At 39.8% G+C, this 21328-nt stretch overlaps 1 protein-coding gene across 4 annotated transcripts in view; it reads left to right on the top strand.

The window, feature by feature from the left end:
* afg2a (AAA ATPase AFG2A) overlaps positions 1–21328 on the top strand; it is a 578508-nt gene that overhangs the window by 550438 nt on the left and 6742 nt on the right. The gene's annotated exons all lie outside the window — the stretch shown is intronic.

Below are 21328 nucleotides of genomic sequence, written 5' to 3'. Positions count from 1 at the left end.
CGAACCAACTTTTTATAAAGTTTCAGCATAATCTCCCTTCCCATAAACTCTGTGCTTCAGCTAATAAAGGCCCACATCCTTTATGCCTTCTTAACGATCTTATTTTGCTATCCTGCTACCTTAAGTGACCAGTACACATGACCATCACCCTCTGTTTCTTGCCACTCAGCTAATTTGGGATCCAATTCGCCAAATTACCTTGGATGCCATGAGCTTTTACCATTTGAGATCTTATCAAAAGCCTCGTTGATATCCAAATAGATTACATCAAAAGCATTACCTTCATTAACACACCTGGTCATCTGTTCAAGTTAGTCATTCATGACCTCCCCTTAACCAAACCATGCTGACTGTTCTTGATTAATCTCTACCTCTCTAAGTACAAACTAATGCTGTTAAAATTGCTTCCAATAGTTTCCCCATGCTGAACTTAAACTGCCTGGCCTCTAGTTTCTTGGTTTATCCCTTCCTTCTTGGATAATAGGACCACATTGGATGTCCTTTAGTCCTCTGTACCTCTCCCATAGCCAAAGAGATTGGAGTGACAATAGTGGCATCATACCCCATGTTTTAACTTGTAACCGCAACTCATTTACATTGATTATCAGACTCCTAGTACTAAAATAAATACATCTAAACTTGCCAAATTCACTGATAATGTCTTAGCCTTCTTGACTCAGTTGCTGACACTTCGAAATTTCTAAATCTGGCTGTTCATCTCTCCGTGCTAAGCATTCTATCTGGATCAAAGAGACCGTTCCAGTCACATGCTCCCCTGTCCTCCTTCCAAACAGGACAAGCAAATGTCTCCCCCCTCCCTCCTCCCCCCCCCAAAGGATGCTGGTCCCATTCCAATTCACATACAACACAACTGTCTTTTGTGGATTCTCTTCTTCTACTCAGCTGAAGCTGCTCTTGCTTCAGTAATTCCTAATTTCCTTTTGCTCTACAATCCATGGCATCACCTTCAGTCATCTCAACCTTACTACCTGAAACTCCCTCCCTAAAACTGTTACTTTACGCTCTCTCTAATTTCAAAATTATTTAAATTTCTCCTGAAGCAAATCCTAAATTAAAAATGTGAATGTTGTTTTACAGTCACTTGGTCATAGAAAAACTTGAATATTGCTGAAACTAAAAACATATTATGAAAGCTTTCCATCTTACAATAATCAGGATAAATGTAAGAATGCCAAACTTCATAAACAAATTATAACATAGGAGAAAAGGGCACTGATTGATTGACAAGTTAAATCTGATAAACTGAGAGATTACGCAATGATGAGCTGTAGGCTCTCTCAGTTCCTGGGTGATTTTAAAAATACACAAGGATAGAGCATATTCCTTCTTTGTTTGCAGAGAACAGGTCCTGTTGTATGAATATATATCACTTCTAGCCAGCATAAATGAGCCATGTCACAACTTGATTGGTTGTCTTAATATGTTTGTTAGTATAGTCATTAGCGCACTTATGATTGTTCAACTAGTGCTATGCAGAGACTGGGCTGAGTGGTATTTTCTACTAACAGGATGCTGCCATCAGTCCATAAGGATGTTCTATCTCACAATTGAGCAGCATTGTATATAAATTTCATTGTGGATGTGATGCTAGGTTCATTGGTTATATGTCCTGGGGTTTGGCTGATCAAATCAAAAGAATGTTCCTTTGGTTGCTCATGGGTGACTGTCTGTGTGGAATTTGCACGTTTTGCCCATGTCTGCGTGGTTTTCCTCTGGGTGCTCCGGTTTCCTCCCATAATCGAAAGATGTGCAAGTCAGGTGAATTGGCCATGCTAAATTGCCCATAGTGTTAGGTGCATTAGTCAGGGGTAAATGGAGGGGTGCGGGTTACTCTTCGGAAGGTCAGTGTGGACTTGTTGGGCCAAATGACCTGTTTCCACACTGTAGAGAATCTAATCTAGTTAGAGTTCAGATTGTATTCAACTAGCCTGCACTTGCAAACTCCAGAATAAAACATCTACTGTTCAATATGATTCCACAATTGTATAGCACTTTCTAGTTTTCTCTGTATTGATCATAAAGCTAAAGTTGTTGTAAGCATCAGAGAGTAAGTCCAAGCACATATATCCAGCTTTTAATTTCGAACTGTTGTGCACTCATCAGCAAACAGAAAATCATCAAACATGCCCTTTGGACATTTTGGTCTTTGCCTCCAGCAGTCTCAGGTTGAGCAGCTTCCCATCTATGCAAAATCTGATTCCAAAGCCAGGATCACCATCATCAAAAGCATCAGAGATCATTTTTGAAACAAACAAGTTGAAGAGGATTGGAGCGAGCACGCAACCCCGTTTAAAGTTCATAAATGAGGGAATAAGGCACTGTCATCCAGATCACACATGAGTGGAACTTCATGGAACTGTTAACCATTGTGATTAATTTCTCAGGGTAGCTGAATTTCTCCGTTATCTTTCAAAGGTTCACATGGTTGTTTGTGTCAAAGATTGAACAAGTCACTAAACATACTGTAAAGATTCAGGTTCTGATTTTGGCATTTCTCCTGGAACTATCCAACTCCAAGCAATGTATTAGTAATTCCTTCTGTAAAGCATGTGTGTTTGTTCTCAGTAGCAAAGTAATTCAAGTTACAAGATGACAGTTATTTTCTCCCACCATTTTCTGTGAAGTTTTGCTTTTAACTAATGACTGTAGAACTGAACAATTAATGCGTGAATCCCTGTGACTTCAGCAAAGCACTGAAAGATTCTGGAAGGTGTTGGGAGAACATAAGGTCTTGGAAAGAAAAAGTTACACCTCTCATCAAAGCTTGCAGAATGGTGCTATTGTACTGTGTTTCTCCGGTGTATGTTGCTCTAGCCACAGTACCCACTTATTGTCTGAATGTGTGTGTGTAGTGCAGAAAGCTGGGGAAATGAGTGCATCAATTGCTTCTCCCAATGTAGGGCTCTTTTCAGTCGGCATTTGAAGAAAGTGGAGCAAACTTTAAGTCTTCTTCCAGATGACCATGGAGAAATATTAGGAAGATAAAAGAATATTTGTGCCAACAGGGTTCAATTGTACAGCACAGCTGTTTCTGCTGCTACAATCTGATCTTCCTGTTACAGTGTGGATAGTTTTTTTTTTAACTGACTCGTACTTCACTGTGGCCATTATGAGAGCAGCTTTCAGTGGAGCGTTACTGGATACTAGTAAATGATGATCCCACTAAGTGATCCCTGACACACACCTGATCAACAGTGCTAATAGCTTTCTTTCAGTGTAAAAATCAACACGATAACTTTGGTCCAGTGAACCAATGGGCCAGTTAATTGATTAAATTTTTAACTTCTAAACTCTGAGATACTCACTAGTGAACTGAAGGCACCTAGAATTGAAAAGACACATATTGCACTGGCTGTATATATGGCTGAGGAGGACCTTAAAACAGGGAGAGCTTGAATTATAAAAACTAATAAAAATCCTGTTGCAACTTTGCAAAGCTCTTCAATGTGGAGTGTCCATGCAGACATTGGATGTATATGGTAGCATTTTATCCTATATATGAAATACTTGGGCCATTTGATCCGTGACTTGCTGCATTTCCTGTGGTATGAAGATGCCTGTTCTATACCTTAAGCAAATTATCATCTTAGTCCTCAATGCTATGTGCTATACCTTAGTTAAGACATTCAGCAGATAGCCTATTCCTCAGCCTTTCCCAATTCAGTTTTGTCCACTAGGGTTTTTGAATATAATCTAGAATAATTACTTTCCAGTAGGAGAAAGTGAGGACTGCAGATGCTGGAGATCAGAAAAGCGCAGCAGGTCAGGCAGCATCAAAGGAGAAGGAGAATCGACGTTTCGGGCATAAGCCCTTCTTCAGGAAAGAGGAGGGTGTGCCAAGCAGGCTAAGATAAAAGGTAGGGAGGAGGGACTTGGTGGAGGAGCGTTGGGAATGCGATAGGTGGAAGGAGGTTAAGGTGAGGGTGATAGGCCGGAGAGGGGGTGGGGGCACAGAGGTCAGGAAGAAGATTGAAGGTCAAGAAGGCGGTGCTGAGTCTGAGGGCTGGGACAGAGAAAAGGTAGGGGGAGGGGAAATGAGGAAGCTGGAGAAATCTGAATTCATCCCCTGTGGCTGGAGGGTTCCTAGGCGGAAGATGAGTCGCTCTTCCTCCAGGCGTCGTGTTGCCATGGTCTGGCGATGGAGGAGGCCAAGGACCTGCATGTCCTTGGCGGAGTGGGAGGGGGAGTTAAAGTGTTCAGCCACGGGGCGGTTGGGTTGGTTGGCAAAGTATCCAACCAAATGATATATTCATCGACATAACATTGATTTTTATGCATATACTTTGATACAAATTTGCCAAATTGCAAGAATTTGGTTTAGCTGCATCAGGATAACTAGTCTTAGGTGGATACATTCCAAATTTTGGCCATTTGTGTGATCAAATTTTCTTTGCTTATATAGCTTATTATCAAATTTTCATACTTTTATATTTGAATGGAAAGATCCAAGTTTATGTCACTTGATGTGCTACTGCATTGGTCTAGAAGTTATTTTTCCACTCCTTTTTATTCTTCACTTTTCTCCTGACAGTGCTAATTCATAAGAGACTGAAGTCCCCTGGAGAACAGCAACCATCTTATACCATGGCTATTGTTTACATATGAGCAAAGACTGTATCAGTAGGTCTTTTAGACTCAAGTACATCCTACCTCTTTGTCACACATTCACATGTACCTTCCAGCACTGTTGATTGGATAGGGATACCACAGTAGTCACCATGATTTTTTACCACCTTGAATCTAAAGTCAGATGTAGTGCTTATTTCATCTTTGATTAAAGTCAGACAACTTAACCTAGCCAGAGATTCAATCTTAAGTCTTCATAGTCTAAATGGCACAGTCTTTCTTTTTCACAATGACAATTATTTTCAATTAAGATGATTTGATTTTTGACAGTGAATGCAGAGCTTCATCTGTCTCAGCATATTAGCACTTAAAAGCCATAACACATCTTAAAAAGTTATGACCAGAATTTTATTTTTATATTTCCACTCCGTAAGACATGACTCTTGCTGGGATATAGATTTTTAGCACCACCAGTCCATGAAAAACAGCCTGAGGCCTGACAGGTGGGCAAAATTTATGTTGCTGGGTTTTGATCCTGTTCTCCATGTACAGCTGGTTGAGGAATTCACAAATGTTGGGATTAGACTCTAAAGGGCAATTAAAAATTAACCTCAAGCCCTGTATGATTAAGGGCAGGCTTCCGATTCTGGCCAACCAGCACGGACACATTGTTAGCTGTACTCTCAGAAGTGGGAACTACTGACACAGCTAGAAAGGCATGACAGCATCTCCATTTCCCATTGCCTGCTACAAATTAAATAAATAAATCCGCTACCTAGGGTTCAAGCATCCCCAAGCACTCCTAGAATCATGGATGATCTTTGGAGTTGTGCCTTCTAAATAGAAAAATTTGTAAGGACCTTCTCTCTCCAAAGAGTGGTGAGGGTGTGGAAACCACTTCCATAAGACGTTGTTGAAGCAAATAGTATGGACGCATTTAAGGGAGAACATAAGCAAGCATACAAGGCAGATGGTTACAATAGTGAATTTAAGTAAGAAAGGTTCAAGGCAGGTCTCCATCACCTTCCCAGAGACACTTAAAGATGGGCAATAAATTCTGGTCTTGCCAGCAGCAATCACATCCTCTGAACAATTTTTTAAACCATACAAAATAAAGCAGCTTTTTATATTAAGCTTCACCTCCCCTCACAGAATCTCAGTTTTATTCTGAGAATAATTAACTAGTGTTCATATAAAAGGTATGATTATCTAGTATATAATTAATGTGCTTCATCCTAGAACACGCAGAAAGAGATATATACGGCAATGTGAACCAGCCTCTGATAAATAAGGCTCCCAGACATTTTACAAGAATGACTGACACCACTAAAACTAGAAAAATATTTATGGCATACCAGAATTTATAACCATTATGAGAGCAGAATGCTATGCACTGGGATACATTGTCACTGATATCTCGACATACTATAGTTGGTGTCAACTTTCCAAGGCTAGGGCAAGGCAAGTCAGTCAAGATTCTTGCACTGAGGTGTGAAAGTATGTAATGACATATTAATATAATTAGATGTGCCTTGCTAACATTGTATAACACTATATGGCTTACCTTCCTTCCTCTGCATGAGTAGTACTACCTTCAATGATATGGGCAAATGCTACTGTGTCTCTCTGTTCATTCAATTGCACTGAATTGGTGCTTTCATATTATCATGTTACATGGGTGTATAATGCAAAGCCAGGATTTCAAGTTTAGGTAGTGCTGATTCTCGCAGCACCCAGGTTGTCCACTGCTGAGAAAAATAAATCTGAAAAGTCCTGAGCCCTGCAGTCATATTATTCATCCTATATTCAGATGAATAAACATTATGGACTACGTTTTCAATTTAAAAGTGACTGAAAGTACTTGAGATTGGTTCCACAATAGATTTTACAAAAAACAAAGCTGCATAGCGAGTTTTGAGAAGATTTGTGCTCAGGTTGAGGTTCTGGATGTAGGTTTGCTCGCTGAGCTGGAAGGTTCATTTCCAGACATTTCATCACCATACTCGGTAACATCTTCAGTTGGCCTCTGGGTGAAGCACTGTTCATGATTCCTGCTGTCACAGTAGAGCAAACAGCCAATGGGCAACTTCAAATCAGCATCTACAGGAAAACAACACATATGGACCAAATATTGAACTACAGAAGCAATCATCCCAACATCCACAAACGAAGTTGCATCAGAACATTATTTCAACAAGCCAACACACTGCAGCACAGAGGAACTACGCAGAGCAGAGGAAAATCACCTGTACCGTGTATTCAAAAAGAATTGGTACCCAATGAACACAGTTCGCTGATTTCTCAGCAACAAACCCAAACAAGCAGACAAAACACATCCAGAAACTCCAGCCACTCTCCCCTACATCAAATACATCTTAGAAATGACTGCCAGACTACTCATACCCCTTGGCATCATGGTAGCCCACAAACCCACGAACACACTAAAACAGCAGCTAATGAACTTGAAAGACCCAATACAGACAAGAAGCAAAACTAATGCCATTTACAAAATACTGTACAAGAACTGTAACAAATACTACATGGGACAAACAGGCAGAAAACTAGCCACCAGGATATATGAACACCAACTAGCCACAAAACAACATGACTCTCTCTCACTTGTATCCTTACATACAGATAAGGAAGGACATCACTTTGACCGGGAAGACACATCCATCCTTGGACAAGGCAAACAGAGAGATGCACGAGAATTCCTAGAAGCATGGAATCCAACCGGAACTCTATCAACAAACACGTCGAGTTAGACCCCATCTACCACCCCCTGAGAAAAAAAAACAAGAAATGACATCACAGGAAATGACATCATCAACCCAAAGAAACCCAAACATATAAATAGAAAGCACGAATCATGAACAGTGCTTCGCCTAGAGGCCCACTGAAGATGTTACCTAGTAGGGTGATGAAAAGTCTGGAAATGAACCTTCCAGCTCAGCGAGCAAACCTACATCCAGAATAGAGCTGCATTTTGCATAATTTGATTACATCAGAAGTGCCTCAAAAGCTCTTGACCTAAAATAGGTCTACTCTGATACATAAAGTGTTTTTATTTTAAAATTGTGCACTTTGAAATGTACTATTATGCACTGATACACTATTGTACTCAGTGTAATTCAAAGCTCTTCCATTCATTAGAGAAGATTCTTGACTCTGACCTGCTGTAATGCATGCATCTAGACATCACATGAGAAAAGGATCGAATTCAGTTGTCCATCATCAGAAGAATAATGACACAAAACTTAACTGTTTAAAATCATAAATGAAAGTGGGCACTTGTATGTGCTACAGAAGAGCAACTAGTGCTCATGTAACACTATGCAAGTTTGGATCTTTGACTGCTGGGAATAAGCTGAGAAATTAACGTAAAGTAGGGTTTATGAGATTTCTAAATGTGAAATCCACTATTTCATCCCTCACTTTTTGAATCCCTGTTAACAATGTTTTCAAAGTCAATGTAAATCCAATTTTCACTATCATTGGTTTCTTCCCCCCATGCAGTCATATCACTGTAATGAACTGCTGGTCAAATAGTACAGGTGTTAAGGGCTTTAAAAAAACGCTTCATTGATACCCAGCAAGCAATGGGAGATAAAGTAATGGAATTATGGGTTCAAACCGGGACAAACTTGCATAAATATCAAGGCAATTTCATTCTTGAAAATGGCTTGCCTAACCCTGATCAATTAATGATTGTGTAGATATCTAGAATTTACTGCTGACCAGTCATTTTTGTATGTCTCAAGAGACTCACAAAGATCAGCCTGTGATCAGTGATAAGCCAGGTTTGCAAACTGCAATAGAATACAATGGTTCTATTTGTTATCAGTATAGTTTTTCTCCTCCATTCTGACACTAAAAATGCCAAAAATTAAAATAGTTGTCTGAAATATTAACAAGGCGGATGATAAATAAAGGGCTTTGTTATCTAACAGTAATAGGAATAAAGGCTGTCTTGTACAGTTTACTGCCATACATGAGAAATGTTAATTTGCTGCATTTAGCGGATATTGGCAATAACAAAGCGTTACTGTCAATTCAGAATTTAAAATAATAATTGGAAGCATGTCGCCCAAATATACTTTTCAGCAGAAGATGGAAAAGGTTTAATTAGTGCTGTGTAAGATATATAAACATTAAGCTAATACGTAACAAGTTTGATTTTAACTGTTTCATTGCTGTGTGAAAAACTTCCCAGACCGTTTAATCATTACTATTCCAGTAACCTTTTGTAAGCATTGTGAAAATTGAGAAACGATATAGGTCAATGCATATATGGCTAATATCACACCTAGGCTATGAGGAATGATTCTTATGTTTTGGAGATGACCACCAGATATTTTGAGCATTCTGTGTCTCAATTTAAATGGATAAACAAAGTGTTATATTTATACCTGATTAAGAATCTGAAGAATCAAAAATGTTGTACAGAAAACTGCTCTCATTCCCAGGAATGTGGAAATACAGACTTATTTTGTTGCATTATTGAAAGGAAATGTGTTCTTTCTGGTTTAGAGAAACCTATTTATTAGCAAGCTTGTTTAACAAAGATATATAGGTGAGCAACAGAGACTCGGCATGGCAATGCTGCAACTCTAATTAATTCGATAGTGCGGATGCTTGTGTTGCTTCCGTTGGACCTCTTAATGTAAGGCCACTTTATTAAAATTGTCCATTAAATTGCCAGTAGCGCTATCCACAGTCATCTGATGAATAGTAATGAATTTGTGAGATTGCAATGTTGCTGGTAGAGAGAGTTAAGCTGTCTCCAGCTGGTAACCACAGCCTGCAATTACATTGTGACAGTTAACATAACAAAGTTCATTGGAAAATGTTGACCTAACCATTTGTAATAGTAAATGTTGACAAAAAAGTAAGATCAAAAATTGTGACATCAGGAAATAAAGTTAATGACTAATAGTTGTGCACACAGAATATGAGGCACTGGAAGTGCTATATGTTTAGGGTGGATTATCTGGCATTGACAGCTGTTAAAAAGCTGTTATCATTTGTAAAGATGTCCTGCAACCAAGAAGTCAAAGACAGTTACAGGTTGAGAACTGTGTACTCAGTGGCACGCCTTTAAAGGCCCTATAGAAGAGGGTGGTTACTTTTGTGTATGTGAGTTACTGCAATGAAGAGCAACTTCAAGCAGCATGAACATGGTGCCAGAGCAAATTCTATTCCCTTCCTACAGCTGAAACATAGGGACAAGGTCTGAAACAATTTTCTGCATTACAAGAGGTTTCTACCACAAGTGTATGAATACTTGGTTTCACCTTCTAACGTTATTTTACACTGTATCTATACTCCATCTCATTCTATGTGGTGCACAATCAGAGAGTGAGAAACTGTGTTTTGCCAACTGTACATAATCCTAAAAGCACCAGACATGGTCATATCTCTGGGCACTGTGTAATATTGCTATGTCAGAAGGTAGACCCACATGTTGCTCATTGAACATGGCAAGCAACACACATCAAGCATGTATCCAATGCAAGGAACCTGAATACTTATGTACTCAGCACAAGCAACCTAAATATTATATAGTCATTCATTCCTATTTCTTCTGTATATTTCTTTTTAAAGACAGATACATAACAAAGGCAGTGAATGCAAAAGGTTTGCAGTCATCCCTCGCCCTTGATGGATTCTGAGCATGATTCTTGGAACTATGGCTTAATCCTTATCTCCTATATTCACTGACTCATTAACTCCACACTGAGAAACAGATATTGCAGCTTTACACATGACAATGTTTTCCATATGTAGGTATGTTTCAGGAGATGCCTAATTGCATGTTAAGCTGCTAAGTTATTTTTGATTTGGTAGATTTTTTTTAAGGTTCGTTGCGAAGAAAGTGGCAGAGCCCAAATTACAATTACCCACAGCACCTCACGACATCTTGCAGCATTAATTCCTACAGTGATAAGTGCCAACAATTGAGCTTCTATCTGAAGTATACCCAGCCTGACAATGCAAATTAAAATGCAAAGGCTAGAAGTACTCAGCAGATCAGACAAAATTTGTTGAAAGAGAAACAGGGTTAATGAGTTGAATTTTTAATAGCCTATGACAGCATGACTGGAAGCAGCAAGAATCCCCAAAAACAAATGGGAAATACTATTAGACTGATTCCACACTACTTCCCACTTCCAGGGGATTATGCAGGACCATGATTGACATTAAGAATAGTTACCCACCCAGCCACAGTGGGTGACCAATGAGAATCATTGAATACTTAATTGCAGGCATTCTGTCAGTACGAACCAGATTTTCAATCTGATGCATGTGCGGTGATCTTTTAATAAACATGTGTTGAGATTAAAAGTTTGAAATGTTCTTTGAGGTTCTCATCCATCGTCATGACACCTTGACATCAAGGCAGTATTTGACCAACTGTAATGCCAATAAGACATAGTAAATCTGAAGCTAAGTGCGATCAGGGCTTCAATGACTAGGATCATATCTCATCCCAAAGAAATCTGCTTTTCTGGTTGACAGAGGCCAATCATTTCAGCCCCAGGTCTTGAGTTCAGAGTTCTTCAGGACAATATGCAAGGTCCAACTATCCTCAGGTACTGGATCAGTAACCACTCCTACCCCCAATATATGGTCAAATGTGGAGTTATTTGTTCATGATTACACAATGTTCAATCCAATTTGAAATTGAACAGATAAGGAAGCAATCCATATCCACACACAGCACTTGGACAGCAACCTGGCTCACTCGCCTGCAGAGAAGCAAGTAACATTCCTACTGTACAAATACCAGCAATGACCATCTCCAGCAGAGAAGGTTCAACCATTTTCCACTGTCTTTCAATAGCTTATAATTGTTCAGTCTTTCACAATCAATATCCTGGGAATTTGTATTGATTAGAAACTAAATTCCACCACCCACATAAATGCAGTAACTAACAGAGCACATTTATCAATGGCTGTTCTACAGAGAGTGACTCATTACTTGATTCCATAAAGCCTTTCCACAATCTACAAAGCACAAGTCAGGATTGAGTTGGAATACTCTTCAAGTGTTTGAATAGTTGCAACTGACAACAGCATTTTACACCAATCAAGGCAAAGTAGTTTGTAAATAAGCAACCCATTCACCATCTTAAACCAACCAGTCTTCCACCTGTCTGTTGTGTGCATTATCTACAAGATGCACTTCAGCAACTTTTTTTAAAATCACTTCCTTCACTTGCCTAGTGACAATGCCTGGAAAGATGATGGCAACAGTTGAAAGTACATTCAGGTTCTTCTCCAAGTCACACATCATCCAAACATGGAAATATATCACCATTCCTTCATTGTCAGAGTTAAACTCCTTATGTAACAGTATTTCAATAAGTGTAAAGTGCAATGATTAAATAAGAATGCTTATCATCACTTTGTGAGAGGCAGCAATATATACTGTTCTTGCTCGCAATGCTCATGTCTTCAGAATCAGGAAAAGTAAAAAAAGCAGAGGTTGGCAAAGAAAATGATTTACAAGTCAAGCTAAATAAGTATATTGCGTGGTCCCCCATTTTGGTTTTATGATAATTTAAGTCTAGAGATTTTAAAAAATTCATCCATGGTATATGGATGTCACTGGCAAGCATTTATGACTTATCTCTAATACTACAGAAAATGTGGTGGTGAGCTTCTGCTTTGAACCACTGCAGTCCATGGAGGCCTTGTGTTGGGGCACATCCATTATAATAATAATAATGGAAACCTAAGACTATCTCCTACAAATGTGTCAATATGGGATCCCTTTTCCTCGTCTTTCCAAAACAGAAACACAAATAAAAGCCCTTAATAATCATAGAAACCCTACAGTGCGGAAAGAGGTCATTCAGCCCATCGAGTCTGCACTGACCCTCCAAAGAGCATCACCATTCCCACTCCACTGTCCTATCCCCATAGCCCTGCACTTACCTACACATCCCTGGACACTATTGACAATTTATCATGGCCAATCCACCTAACCTGCACATCTTTGGGCTGTGGGAGGAAACCAGAGCATCCAAAGGAAATCCACGCAGACAATGTGCAAACTCCACGCAGTCACTCAAGATAAAGGATCGCCCATTTAAGACAAGAGTAATTTCTTTGACAGAGGGCTGTCAAGGCTGGGTCATTAAGTATATTCAAGGTTGAAATTCACAGATCTTTGATCATTAAGGAATCGAGGATTATGAGGTAAAGGCAGAAAAGTGGGGTTGAGGATTATCTCATCAGCCATGATTTAATTGAATGGCAGAGCAGATTTAATGGACTGAATGGCCTACTTCTGCTGTTGTCTCTTGATGTAAATGTAACAAAAGCAACTGATAAAAAAGGAATCTGTCACTCCCAAAATCAGTCAATGTAATTTAATGAGAGTTTAGGAAATGACATTCCCCAGGAGAATTTTAACTTTTTAAACAATAACATCACATCTCTAGGTCACATCAAATGAAGGATAGGGAACCCATTCTGTCATTAATTTAGAGACTATGGTAAGTTTATACTGTGCTATCATCAAGACCAACCTACATTTGTTGCAAAGTCCGACGTGTGTGATTTTAGATTTAAGGAGGAACTAGAACACATGAGAACTTCTGATATTTCCCACAGCAGTTATGCACACCACTGCAAATATTCCACCACAGATAATTTCTAATCAACCTTTCAGAGATGTTACCTTGAGTTACACAAATCTGGAGCAGGTGGGACTTGAACTCTTGCCTCTTAACTCAAAGGTAGCGGCACTACCAAAGTGCCACAAGAGCCCCTAAATGTCCTTTTATATGACGAGCACTTCCTCAACTTGCAAGCACCACGGATTTAATAGAAGTTTGAGTGGGAGGCAGATAAGTTATTTTTAGCTACATTGACAGTATAAAACAATATTATTTAATGTACTTTCCACCTGAGGTAACATTTCTCACAGACATCTGCTACCTTTGCAAAAGCATTTTAATTTCTATAATAGTTAATAAAATCTTCTCTTCCATGTTAGTAAAATATAGGCAAGTGCCATAAAATAAAATCAGCATGGCCTCCTATAATGACTCTATGGTTCTATAATCATGTCTCAATAAAGTTTTTCATCATCTGCAAACCTGTGATACAATTTTATTCCAGTCCAATTTTGGAGCTGTCATTTTTTGGTTGGTAGTTTTGCATGATTGTACATATTAATTGGTTGAGTTGAACGTTCTCTGATCCATTTCTGTCAGTGCACCAGCAAAAAATTGAAAATTAACAAGATCAATTCTTACTTTATTTTTATAATTCAACCAATTGTAATGACATTAGCAGAATGTGCAGCTCTAATTTCTACAAAAGGAAAACATAAAATGGCCTAAAGTGATCATTCACATATGCATGCATTTTCCACTGTTGAGTACAGCCAAGAATTTATCATAGTTAGTCTAATGTAATGCAGCCTTCTTTATAGGAGTGTATAACTGTTTATAATTTATTCTGGTGAATGAAGTGGAACACCACAATTACCCATAAAGTGCAAATGTCAAGACCATCATTTGAGAATACAAGACCGTATTTCCTTCTGTGTGTTTAGCCTAATGATAATAGACAAGAGGAGCAGGTTTAAAAAGTGATAATAAACTTCTTAGGCCTGATTTTCTTTCACTGCACTGTTTTCAAACAGCATCTGAAAAACAAATAGAAAGCAAAGCAAAAATGATCATTAATCCCTGTTCTCATTCTGCTCTTGAAGTTGGGGAGAGGGTAGTACTTTAAGTCATGAGTCATTCTTTAGGAGACCAATTCCCAGCCTCTTTCTAACCTGCCCCTCCCCCCAATCACTTCCCACTTTCCACTTTCTAGCCTCTTGGTCTTATCTCAAGCTTGTCATTACCATGTCTACCCTTCCCGCCATTCTTTTTGAATTCCTTGCTCTGGATTATTTCTTGCATACAATACACAAACAAACTATGTCAAAGTTACCATTGCATACCATGTGATGCCGCTCTCTCAGAATATCCTTTTTTATCCTCCTTCACCTCTGCCAATCACATCAATCACTTTGACGTCCTATTATCTGTGATCTACTTCCATGGTCAGCACATCCCTTCCCATCTATGCACAATCATCTCGGCGTTTCCTTATTTACATGTTACACTTTAGTAACACCATCCACATAAAGTTAACACCATCCACATAAAGTCTATGTTGATAACACAAAACTTCATGGGCTATATTTGAAAATCATTTTTTGTGGTGTAATTTTTAATTGATAAATTTATCCTTGGTATCCAGTTAGTTTAATTTCACTCTTGGGGAAATTCTTGAAGCATTTATTTGGGGTAGAATTAGTTGTTACCTGGAAAAAGATGAGTTGATAACAGAGAGTCAGCAGAGCGAATCATGATGACCTAATGCTGGAGTTGTTTTTTGAAGAGGTAAAAGAAGGGGTTGATGAAGGTAATGTTGTTATTGTGGCATATGTGGATTTTCAAAGGTGTTCAATGTAGTGCCACACAGACATATGAGAAAAGCTATAACTCATGGAATAACAAGCACAGGAGCAACATGGACACAAAACTGGCTGATTGATTCAAAAAGGACTAATGAACAATAGGTATTTTTTGAGTGGAGCATGTTTTATAATGGAGTTCCCCAAAATTTGGTTTTGTGATATAGTGATGTTGGTATGCATTAGACAATTTCAAAATTTTGTGGATGATGCAAAACCTGGATGTATGGTAATGTGTGAGGAGGACAGTATAGGACTTCAAAAGTATAGGACTTAAGGTCCTAATGGTCTAATTATCACTAGACCATTAATCCAGAAACTCAACTGATGTCTGGTACCCAAATTCGAATTCTGCCACAGCAGATGGTAGAATTTGAATTTTTAAAAAAGTCTGAAATTAAGAATCTATGGATGACCATGAAACCATTGTCAATTATTAGCGAAACCCATCTGGTTCACTAATGACCTTCAGGAAAACAATCTGCCATTCTCACCTGGTCCAGCCTACATGTGACTCCAGATCCACAGCAATGTGGTTGACTCTAAATAGCCTCCAAAATGGTCTGGCAAGCCACTCAATTGTTATGAAGTCTCAACAAAGTGCAAAACATAAAATAGAGAGAAATTATTCCTGAATCAAGAATGAGAAGAATGATTTAGTGTCTTTCAAATTTTCAAAGAGGCAAATGTATTGTTGGGAAAAAGCTTTTCCATACAAGGAGTGGTTCTGGTCTGGAATGCAGTGCTTGCAGTTATGGTGGAGAGCAGGTTGAGTCTGGCTTACAAGAAGGTATGAGATGATTATTTAAATAGGAACATTGTGAAGGATGTGGGAAAAAAGCAGAAGAATGACACTAAATCATATGCTTATTTGGAGAGCCAATGCTGACACAATGGTCCAAACGCCCTTCTCCTGCACCATAACAATTCTTTGATTTTGTGAATGTTTTGGCATAATAAAGGAAACAGGTGTTTAACATTAACTAACTGACAGGCTCCATTTTGGATCACTGGTGAGAAAGCTAATTTGAATAATGATTAACAAGCCTTGTACTCTCACTTGTACACAACTCATTAGCTCATTAGCAAACTCGAAAAGCAGTTAAGTGAATTGCTCATATTACTGGAGAATGTTTGTATTTTGAAACTGTGTATTTTAATTATAGATCACTAATATTATATCTCTCCTTGCTTTATTACTTCACAATTCCTGTGGCTACGTTGATGAGAGAACAAAGTTGTCTGAGATAAGCTTTATTATTTTTTGTTTGTTTCATCTATCATTGGTTGCAATGTACACAGCAAAAGCAAAGGAAATCCAGAACTTACAGTGAACCATAAAGAACCTAATTGAACTATTTGTGGTCCCAGACCTACCACTGAATGGCGTTTTCTCCACAGCACATTGAATAAGTACAACAAGATGTGTTTATTTGGAAGAATGCAGAGCTTGTGGATTTATTTCTGTTCATGTGTGGAATGCATTTGCTGTGGGCATTTCAAACCCTCGCCATTCTATCAGGCTGTCATGCAGAACAGCAGTGAATTCTGTCAAATGCTGCTCAAGTTAAACTGAATATTATGAATACTAAAGCGGAAGGTGAGATAATAAAGAGAAGAACTAATCTGAGTTGACATTGACTGCACTGTTGCATCTCCTGAGATCTAAACATTGTAATCAGTGAAGGCCATCTCATTCCCAAGGTATCTAGCTTGTTACTGTTTCATTAGTTTGGTCTGGCACCAATAATTTGACACACTGGCCTGGATTTTCCAATGGGCAAATCATTGCCCCTGAAGTGAAGATGGGAGTTGGAGATGGAGATCCTGCACAAGCCTCAATGAAGCAGACATCAAAAGATTTCCCCTTGAAATTCCATATACCTGGAACCCTGCAGCAATATCCATTTAGAGTCATAGAGATGTACAGCATGGAAACAGACCCTTCGGTCCAACCTGTCCATGCCGACCAGATATCCCAACCCAATCTAGTCCCACCTGCCAGCACCCAGCCCATATCCCTCCAAACCTTTCCTATTCATATACCCATCCAGATGCCTTTTAAATGTTGGAATTGTACCAGCCTCCACCACATCCTCTGGCAGCTCATTCCATACACGTACCACCCTTTGCATGAAAAAGTCTCTTTTATATCTTTCCCCTCTCACCCTAAATCTATACCCTCTAGTTCTGGACTCTCCGACGCCAGGGAAAAGACTTTGTCCATTTATCCTATCCATGCCCTTCATAATTTTGTAAACCTCTATAAGGTCACCCCTCAGCCTCCGACGCTCCAGGGAAAACAGCCCCAGCCTGTTCAGATTCTCCCTGTAGTTCAGATCCACCAACCCTGGCAATATCCTTGTAAATCTTTATCCTTGTAAATCTTTCAAGTTTCACAACATCTTTCCGATATGAAGGAGACCAGAATTGCACGCAATATTCCAACAGTGGCCTAACCAATGTCCTGTACAGCCGCAACATGATCTCCCAACTCCTGTACTCAATACTCTGACCAATAAAGGAAAGCATACCAAACGCCTTCTTCACTGTCCTATCAACCTGCGACTCCACTTTCAAGGAGCTATGAACCTGCACTCGAAGGTCTCTTTGTTCAGCAACACTCCCTAGGACCTTACCATTAAGTGTATAAGTCCTGCTAAGATTTGCTTTCCCAAAATGCAGCACCTCACATTTATCTGAATTAAACTCCATCTGCCACTTCTCAGTCCATTGGCCCATCTGGTCCAGATCCTGTTGTAATCTGAGGTAACCCTCTTTGCTGTCCACTACACCTCCAATTTTGGTGTCATCGGCAAACTTACTAACTGTACCTCTTATGCTTGCATCCAAATCATTTATGTAAATGACAAAATGTAGGGGGCACAGCACCGATCCTTGTGGCACTCTACTGGTCACAGGCCTCCAGTCTGAAAAACAACCCTCCAACACCACCCTCTGTCTTCTACCTTTGAGCCAGTTCTGTATCTAAATTGCTAGTTCTCCCTGTATTCCATGAGATCTAACCTTGCTAATCAGTCTCCCATGGGGAACCTTGTCGAACACCTTACTGAAGTCGATATAGATCACATCTACTGCTCTGCCCTCATCAATCTTCTTTGTTACTTCTTCAAAAAACTCAATCAAGTTTGTGAGACATGATTTCCCACACACAAAGCCATGTTGACTATCCCGAATCAGTCCTTGCCTTTCCAAATACATGTCCATTCTGTCCCTCAGGATTCCTTCCAACAATTTGCCCACCACCGAGGTCAGGCTCACCAGTCTATAGTTCCCTGGCTTGTCTTTACCGCCCTTTTTAAACAGTGGCACCATGTTTGCCAACCTCCAGTCTTCGGGCACCTCACTTGTGACTATCGATGATACAAATATCTCAGCAAGCGGCCCAGCAATCACTTCTCTAGCTTCCCACAGAGTTCTCGGGTACACCTGATCAAGTCCTGGGGATTTCAAGACATCCAGCACTTCCTCCTCTGTAATCTGGACATTTTGCAAGATGTCACCATCTATTTCCCCACAGTCTATATCTTCCATATCCTTTTCCACAATAAATACTGCTGCAAAATATTCATTTTGTATCTCCCTCGTTTTCTGAGGCTCCACATAAAGGCCGCCTTGCTGATCTTTGAGGGACCCTATTCTCTCCCTAGTTACCCTTTTGTCCTTAATATATTTGTAAAAACCCTTTGGATTCTCCTCAATTCTATTTGCCAAAGCTATCCCATGTCCCCGTTTTGCCCTCCTGATTTCCCTCTTAAGTATACTCCTACTTTCTTTATACTCTTCTTAGGATTCACTCGATTTCTCCTGTCTATACCTGACATATGCTTCCTTCTTTTTCTTAACCAAACCCTCAATTCTTTAGTCATCCAGCATTCCCTATACCTACCAGCCTTCCCTTTCACCCTGACAGGAATATACTTTCTCTGGATTCTCATTATCCCATTCCGAAAGGCTTCCTATTTTCCAGCCGTCCCTTTACCTGCGAACATCTGCCCCCAATCAGCTTTTGAAAGCTCTTGCCTAATACCATCAAAATTGGCCTTTCTCCAATTTAGAACTTTTAGATCTGATCTATCCTTTTCCATCACTATTTTAAAACGAACAGAATTATGGTTGCTGGCAAAGTGCTCCCCCACTAACACCTCAGTTACCTGCCCTGCCTTATTTCCCAAGAGTAGGTCTAGTTTTGCAACTTCTCTAGTAGGTACATCCACATACTGAAACAGAAAATTGTCTTGTACACACTTAACAAATTCCTCTCCATCTAAACCTTTAACGCTATGGCAATCCCAGTCCATGTTTGGAAAGTTAAAATCCCCTACCATAACTACCCTATTATTCTTACAGATTAGATTAGATTACTTACAGTGTGGAAACAGGCCCTTCGGCCCAACAAGTCCACATCGACCCGCCGAAGCGCAACCCACCCAGACCCATTCCCCTACATTTACCCCTTCACCTAACACTACGGGCAATTTAGCATGGCCAATTCACTCAGATAGCTGAGATCTCCTTACAAGTTTGTTTCTCAATTTCCCTCTGACTATTGGGGGGGTTTATAATACAATCCCAATAAGGTGATCATCCCTTTCTTATTTGTCAGTTACACCCAAATAACTTCCCTGGATGTATTTCCGGGAATATCCTTCCTCAGCACAGCTGTAATGCTATCCCTTATCAAACATGCCACTCCCCCTCCTCTCTTGCCTCCCTTTCTATCCTTCCTGTAGCATTTGTATCCTAGAAAATTAAGCTGCCAGTCCTGCCCATCCCTGAGCCACATGTTTCTGTAATTGCTATGATATCCCAGTCCCATGTTGCTAACCATGCCCTGAGTTCATCGGCCTTCCCTGTTAGGCCCCTTGTATTGAAATAAATGCAGTTTGATTTATTAGTCCTACCTTGTCCCTGCCTGCCCTGACTGTTTGACTCACTTCTGTTCTCAGCTGTACCTGTCTCAGATCAATCTCTTTCCTCACTATCTCCCTGGGTCCCACCCCCCACCTTACTAGTTTAAATCCTCCCAAGCAGTTCTAGCAAATTTTCCTGCCAGTATATTAGTCCCCTTCCAATTTAGGTGCAATCCGTCCTTCTTGTACAGGTCACTTCTACCCCAAAAGAGATTCCAATGATCCAAAAATGTGAATCCTTCTCCCATACACCAGCTCCTCAGCCATGCATTCATTTGCTCTATCCTCCTATTCCTGCCCTCACTAGCTCATAGCACTGGGAGTAATCCAGATATTACTACCCTTGAGGACCTCCTTTTTAAATTTCTGCCTAACTCTCTGTAATCACCCTTCAGAATCTCAATCTTTTCCCTTCCAATGTCGTTGGTTCCAATGTGGACAATGACCTCTTGCTGACCCCTCTCCCCCATGAGAACATTCTGCACATTCTCTGAGACATCCTTGATCCTGGCACCAGGGAAACAACACACCATTCTGCTTTTTCGCTGCTGGTCACAGAAACGTCTGTCTGTAACTCTGACTACAGAATCTCCTAACACAATTGATCTCTTGGAAGCCGACGTACCCCTCGTTGCATTAGAGCCAGTCTCAATACCAGAAACCTGGCTGTTCGTGCTACGTTCCCCTGAGAATCCATCACCCCCTACATTTTCCAAAACAGCATATCTGTTTGAAATGGGTATATCCACAAAAGACTCCTGCCCTAGGTGCCGACCTCTCTTACCCTTCCCGGAGTTAACCCATCTATATGACTGTATCTGAGACTTTCCCCCCTTCCTATAACTGCCATCCATCACATACTGTTGCTGTTGCAAATTCCTCATCGCTTCTATCTGTCTCTCCAACCGATCCACTCGATCTGATAAGATTCGCATCCAACAGCATTTATGGCAGATATAATCCTCAGTAACCCTTAAACTCTCTTTAAACTCCCACATCTGACAAGAAGTACATATCACTGCAAAGGCCATTTTTGCTCCTTCATAATCTACCGACCCAGAAAATAACACTGTCTTACTCCTCTACAAACAGTGCCCCACGTTAAATTAACAGCTATGGCTTATATTTTAAGTTTAATCAAGAGACTTATCTCCAAAAAACATATCATCAAGAAAGAATCCACTATACTCACTACTGCAGCCTTTCTCTTGGACAGACTTAAAACAACAATTAATTTAGCTAATTCTGTGCTGTGAACCTCCCCCAACAGTTCCTCCAAGATTAGTTGTGAATTTCACTGTTTGTTAATTTCCCCAGA

This window comes from Chiloscyllium plagiosum, unplaced genomic scaffold (genome assembly GCF_037043375.1).
Source record: "Chiloscyllium plagiosum isolate Xiang-an unplaced genomic scaffold, Cpla_swu_hap1 HiC_scaffold_36, whole genome shotgun sequence".
In the NCBI taxonomy this organism is placed as follows: Eukaryota; Metazoa; Chordata; class Chondrichthyes; order Orectolobiformes; family Hemiscylliidae; genus Chiloscyllium; species Chiloscyllium plagiosum.
The sequence above is the reverse complement of the archived record's forward strand: the minus strand, read 5'-3'. Positions and strand labels throughout refer to the sequence as shown.